The following is a 7,418-nucleotide window of genomic DNA, read 5'->3' on the forward strand; positions in this document are numbered from 1 at the left end:
ATCACAGACAGCATTGTATTTCAAGATAGAGCTTGAACTGTTCTTTTGATGATGAATGCAACACTTCAATATGTAATTCCTGGCATAATAGACAATATGATTGTATGATTCAAAATGGACAATACCAGTTCATTTCAGCTCACTAATGTCTAGGATTTTACTTACTGTATGCTCCATTTCATTTATGATAACTTCCAATTTTCCTAGATTCCACATTACCTTTTCTGTGCATTTCACATTAGGATTATTGATAGATGTTTGTAGCTGCTTCTTCTTTTGAGTTGTTCCCATCAGCAAATGAGCATTCTGGAAGCTTTACTTTATCCACGTCCTTAAGATCAACTCTACTTTGAGGAGGCAGCTTTTCTTTCCCAGACATATTTTGAGTATCTTCCAACCTGAGTGACTCTTCTTCTGGTACTGTATCATACAGTGTTCTGCTAGTATTCATAAGATTTTCAATGGTTAACCGTTCAGAAGTGGTTCACCTCTCCTTTACCCTAATCTGTCTTAGTCTGGAAGCACACTGAAATCTGCCCACCACAGGTGATCCTGCTGGTATTTAAAATACCTGTGGCATAACTTCTAGCATAACAAAACAAACAATCCATCATAATATGACAAACTGACAGATGAGTGATGGAAGACCATTCTAGCTGTTACATAATAATAAATGAGTTGGAAAAATATAGGAGGGAATGTAAGGAGATCAATCAGGAAACCATTTCAGTAAGTCAAGTAAGACACAAGGGATGGTTGGCTTAAGGTAGCAGTAGCAGAGAAAATTGGATGATTTAAGGGAAGAGTGAAGTCAAAGAGATTTGGTAATAACAGGTATCAGAATGAGAGATACCTAGGAAAGCTAATGGGATTAGGAGATGATCAGGCCTTCTGCTCTGACGATGAATCTAGTTGTTTTTGTTGAGTGTCATTGAATTGTCATTGAACTTATAGCCACTCTGTATAGAGTTCCAAGGAGTAGTTGGTGGGTTTGAACAGCACCACACCTGGAGTCCATATACATCCATATGCACCTCAAATATAAAAAAAGAAGAAGAGTTAGTAAATACTTAGTGTCTTAGGCTGTCTTCTCTAGAGCAGTAACAACAGTTTGTGTGGTGTGGTGTGATGTGGTGTGATGTGTGTGTATGTTTGGAGAGAGAGAGAGGAGTTGCTTTTGTGCTGTAGAGTATATACAAGACTGCTAAATGCAACATGGGTAGTTCAAACCTACCAGGTGCTCCTCAGGAGAAAGAGAAGGCCTTTTGCTTCTGTAGAAATTTATAGCCTTGGAAATACTTAACTGGGTCACTAGAAATTGGAATTGACTGGATGGCAGTGAGGGAGAGAGAGATTTATCTGAAGAGTGTTGAGTGGGGTTCAAAAAAAGAGAAGGGTCAACTCACTGAATGCAGCTGAATGTCTAGCAAGATAAGAACTCAAAGTGTTTGGGAGAGACAGTCACAGTGATTTTCATTTAACTGAACAAAAGCAGATGGTGTTATATAATGGGTACAAACTGTAGAATGGGTTAGAGACAGCAAGTGTAGCAAACATTCCTGAACTGTTTGGTCCAGGCTTGTAGCTTACTAATGAGGAAGATGCCAAGGGGCATATTAATAGACTGTAATATGGCATGTTCAAATATGGACAAGAAAGATCTTGTGAAGACAGTTCAGGTTGAAGTTGCAAAAAGAGTGAGAAGTATAAATAAGGTTTGAAGAAGGAATGACATGGAATCAGAGGTCATGGAAAGGAAGTGGTCCTTGATAGGAGCACGGTCACTATCCCTATAGCAACCATAGGCACCTCTCTGAAGGATTCACTCACTATGTGGTTACATGTGACAGAGCATGTACTGTCCTCCTTGCTGTCCTTTGCATGTGCTCACCGAAGAGTGATTGATTCCTGGGAACAAAATTGCCCTTTAACTTTCCCAAATAAAAAGAGGAATGATGCTAGCTCTGAAGAGAGCCTGAAAATATCTGAAGCATAAAACCATACCATGGATGCATGGCACTCAGCAAACTTGGAGAACGAGTGAGCTTTTCATTGATTTCCTATTACTGCCTACTCTACCTTCTGCTCTCATTTTTCAGGGCCACTTAAACCTAAGGACGAGGGAGCCTCCCTGCAATCTGGGGAGATAATCCAGATTGCATCTCAACTAGTAATCTACGCACCAGTATTCAAGTTTGCCCAGTTTCTCTTTTCTGAGATTCTTTCACTTCTTGTTCTATCTTTTGTTGATGTCAGCAAGTTAAGAGGAACACAATCTAATTAGAATAATGCATCTGAAGCTACAGATGACGGCTGCAACTCCCAGGATATGTGCAACGAAAACGAGCCCACTGAAACATAACGGATTTCTAGAGAAATGTTAATACTGAGTAGAGACATACTGTGGCCCTGAGTGTTCTCTACAGAGCTGTGTGCTTTGCTTACCAATTAGGCTGGCCCTATAACACAGAAGTACACAGACAGACATGTATACACAGGTCCATCGACTCAGACACATAGAGTCCCAGGCACATACCGTTCCAGAAACACATTATATATACACACACAAACACAGAGATAAGCATGCATACTCATTGTGATTGTTAGGCACTGTTGAATCAATTCTGACTTTCAGAGACCCCATCAGATAGAGTAGAATAGTATCATTGCGTTTTCTTGGTTGAAGTCTTTATGGAAGCAAATCATCAGGTCTTTCTCCCTAAGAACTCTGAGTAGATTTGCACTGCCAACATTTTGTTAGCAGCCCAGGGTTTCACTGTTGTGCCAACAAGGCCTTGTTGCTGTTGTTAAGTGCCAGAGTCAGTTCTGACTCATAGTGACACTGTACAGGGCTTCCAAGGGGCAGCTTTCAAATTACATTACTGTTGAAGTATCACATGAGCTTTTCTTATTTACTTACTCTGTTATTGGTATGCTAATGAACCCGGGAAAGAGGTGAAGGGTTAAGGTAGATGACAGAATCCCTCTACTCAGTTGACCCTAAATATTCCTCTTTCAAATTGTTCACTTAACTATGATCTCAGCACATTTTATTCCAAGATATGTATTTCTACCTAAGTGTCTTCATATTGTCTTAAATACCTGATACAGTGTATTTTACTTTTCTACTTGATTATTAATGGCTTGTATTTTACTTTTCTACTTGATTAAAAGCTTTTTCATTCTCTTCTTTTAATACCTTGGTATGAGTTCTTTTGTATCCAAGTTAAGGATGCAGAAAATCTCAAAGAATATACATAGAATCCCATTCAGGTGAGAATTTTCAGCATACGTTTCTACTCTCAGTTCTCTCTAATGAAGTCACTGAAAAAAACAATATTAATAGAGTAGTCGATTCTAAGTCAACTTAATCAAATGAAAAGTTACCTTCTGACATAAAACCAAACTTCAAGAAATCCCTTAAATGTGATCACATGAACAAAACACATGTACTTGTACCTGGTTACTGAGATGACTGTAGGTTCAGACTTAAGTTTGTCACTACTTTTAACTTTCATCCCTTTTAACTTTTAATATAAAGAACAAGAAAGGCATCCCTAGAGAAGACATTGGTGTTCAGGAATAAATGGACCCAAAAAATGCATCATAATGGCCAGATTGCTGCATTAGTTGCCAAACTGGTAAGAAAAACAGTCAGAAATAGAAACTCTTCATTGAAAAAAATTACATTAAAACGCATACTTTCTTAATTCATTCCATTTCATTTTTTACCTTCTTAAAACTCAATTTTTATCACAAATTCTTTTTAATTACCTTGATTTTTAACTTCATCTGCAATCTTTTTTAAATGTGAGCTGTACTACAAACATATTTTAGTTACAATCTTAGCTTCATCTGAATTGTTTATGATTTTTAAAAAATGTTTTAACATGAAATATTTTGAAATAATGAAAATTAAATAGAATAAACAACAACTGTGTTCACACCACTAAGAACCAACAAATGTCAATATTTTGTTTGCCTTGTTTGTTCCAGATATTCCTATTAATTTTAAGGAATGAAGCACTCAATTACAAATGAAGCTATGCAGAGTCTATTTTTGCTTCTAAGTAAAAACAAAATTTGTATGTTACATTATCCATTTATGTTTAATATGTATCTTGTATGTGCATGTGTGCAAATGAAATAAAATTGAGATGTCAGAACATCTTTGGTCTATTGTAGGTGAAGGTATTTCAAGAATTAGGGAGACAGGAACTTGGCATGAATTTATTATGACGATCCACTCACTCGTCCACTAACTGTCTCAAGGGAGTGCTCAGGAAACACTACATTAATAAAGGCATTGGTGTGGAAAGGACCAGCAGTTTAGAACATGTTGATGCTTCATGCCAACAATGATGTTGAGAGATGCTACCATTGAGTCGGTTCTAACACATAACGACCCTGTACAGTGTTTCCGAGGCTGTATATTTTTACGGGAGCAGAAAGCCTCATCTTTCTCCCGCGGAGTGGCTGGTAGTTTTGAACAGCTGACCTTAAGGCTCACAGCCCAACTCATAACCTCTATGCTACCATAACTACCTACTCTGAAACCATCCACGAAAGGAATTCTGAGGAATGTGCTCCAGGGGTTTCTGCTATGGAGCATGGAAGAATAAGAAAAGGGCAATGTTACTGCTGAGGTGACAGAAGACAATCTAGTGTTTTTTAAGCATCTAAACTGAAATGCGAACCACAAGTACTGCAGTTCAAACCCACCAGGTCTTCCTCAGAAACCCGATACAGGGGTTGCTGTGAGTTGAAATCAGCTCAACAGCACTTAACAACAACAAGCTTATCTTGACTCCTGGTGTGTAAGATAAGCACTGGACTGGTACAAGGTCAGCAGTTCAAACCCATCAGCTGCTGTCAGAAACCCTATACAGGGTCACTATGAGTTGGAACCTTCTTGAGGGCACACAACAATAACAACAAAAAATGTATCTTTATGATTCCATAGGATAAGCACTGGACTGTGTACCACAAGGCTGACAGTTCAAGCCCACCAATCACTCTGTGGAAGAAAGATGAGGCTTTCTGCTTCCACAAAGATTATAAACTTGGAAACCCTATAAAGTGTCACTATGAGTCAGAACTGACTGGATGGCATTTAGCAACACAACAAGCTTATCTCTGAAAAACCATCCATTTTTAACCTGCGCCTTTCCTGTTGAAAGTTTTGCACTTGAGTTTACACAATTATCTACAACTCAAGTGCAAAACGAAATCTTCTTCACACTGGTTCTGCCTTTTGCTATCCTCATCTGTCAGTGGAAATGTGTTCTTTTGAATCTTTGATGCTTAAATCATGGAGTCAATTTTTATTTCTTCTTCTATCTTCAGACTCTGCATTCCCATTGTTTTCTCCTTTCCATTGTCTGTTTCATTCTTCTCATCACACTGTACCCATAAAAATTCAAATTCTCAATACCCAATTCCCACATGTCTACATTCAGCATTCCCTATCTTTAGAGCATCTTTCTTCCAGTCTACTTGTCATGCTGTTTGAGTGTAGACTTCATAAAGCACAGCACTGCTGATAACATCCATGTGGGATTCACTCTGTCCTCAATATAAAGTCCAAAATTTTTATAAGACCTTCTGCTAGCTAATGCTCATTCATGTGTTTTTATCTCCTTCTTCTTCTCTCAACAGAATGGTCTCCTCCTTACAGTGACCACACACTAAGCTCACACCCTCCTCTTTGATTTATTTATATTGTTGTTGTTGTTGTTAGGTGCCATCAAGTTGGTACCAACTCATAGTGACCCTATACACAACAGAATGAAACATTGCTTGACCTTGGGCCAACCTCACAAGTGTTGTCACGTTTGAGCCCACTGATGCTGCCACTTTGCCAATCCAGCTCACTGGGGGGTCTTCCTCTTTTTCTCTGACCCTTCACCTTACCAAACATGATATCCTTCTCCAGTGACTGGTCCCCCCTCACACTATGTCCAAAGTATGAGAGAAGCAGTTTGGCCATCTTGGCCTCCAAGGAGCACTCTGGCTGCACTTCTTCCAAAACGGATCTATTGGTTCTTTTGGCAGCCCATGGCACTTTCAATATTATCCTTCAACACTATAACTCAAAGGCATCAATTCTTCTCTGGTCTTCTTTATTCACTGTCCAGCTTTTGCATGCATATGAGGTTATTGAAAATACCATGGCTTGGGGCAGCTGCACCTTAGTCCTCAAGCTGACATCTTTGCACTTCAACACTTTAAAAAGCTCTTGTGCAGCAGATTTGCCTAATGCAATACATCGTTTGATTTCTTGACTGCTGCTTCCATGATTGTTGATGGTTGATTCAAGAAGAATGAAGCCCTTAACAACTTCAATCTTTTCTCAATTTATAAGAATGTTGTTTATTGGTCCAGTGGTAAGGATTTTTATTTTCTTTACACCGAGATGTAATCCATACCAAAGACTGTGGTCTTTGATCTTCATCAGTAAGTATTTTAAGTCCTCTTCACTTTCAGCAAGTAAGGTTGTATCATCTGCGTATCGCAGTTTGTTAATGAGTCTTCCTTCAATCCTAGATGCCATGTTTTTCTTCATATAACCCAGATTCTCTGATTATTTGCTCAGCATACAAGATGAATCATAGCAACTCAAAACCACCACAGTACAACAAACTGACAGATATGTTGTGGACAAGCTGTGATTCTGTTATCTTTGGTCTCATGCATATAAGGTACAGATTCCTCATGAGCACATTTAAGTGTCTGGAATACTCATACTTCACAATGTTGTCCATAATTTGTCATGATCCACACAATGCTGTCTGCATCATTCATTAATTTGTCCAGAGAATCTTTCAATAACGAAAGTTGAGGCTTGAATTTCTTCAGTTTCCCAGCTTGAGAAATGCTGAATGTGTTCTTCCTTTTAGTTTTCTGCTTCCAGATCTTTGCACATTTTGTTGTAATATTTGGCTTTATCTTCTCAAGCAGATTTTTGAAATTTTCTGTTCAGCTCTTGTATCTCTTCATTTCTTCCATTTGCTTTAGCATCTCTACCCTGGAAAGCAAGTTTCACTGTCTCTTCTGACATCCATTTTGACATTTCCTTCTTTCTTGTCTTAATGACTTTTTGCTTTCTACCTGCATGATGTTCTTGATGTCAACCCACAACTCTTCTGGTCTTTGGTCTTCAATGTTTAATATATCAAATCTGTTCTTCAGATGATCTCTAAATTCAGGTGGGATATATTCAAGGTCATATTTTGGCTTTCATGGACTCGTTTTCATTTTCTTCAGCTTCAGTTTGAATTTGCATATGAGTAATTGATGGTCTTTACATTGAGTTGTAATCCATACGAAGGCTGTGCTCTTTGATCTTCATCAGTAAATATTTTAAGTCCTCTTCACTTTCAGCAAGCAAGGTTGTATCATATGCATATCTCAGGTTG

This window comes from Chrysochloris asiatica, unplaced genomic scaffold, assembly GCF_000296735.1.
Source record: "Chrysochloris asiatica unplaced genomic scaffold, ChrAsi1.0 scaffold00032, whole genome shotgun sequence".
Taxonomy (NCBI): domain Eukaryota; kingdom Metazoa; phylum Chordata; class Mammalia; order Afrosoricida; family Chrysochloridae; genus Chrysochloris; species Chrysochloris asiatica.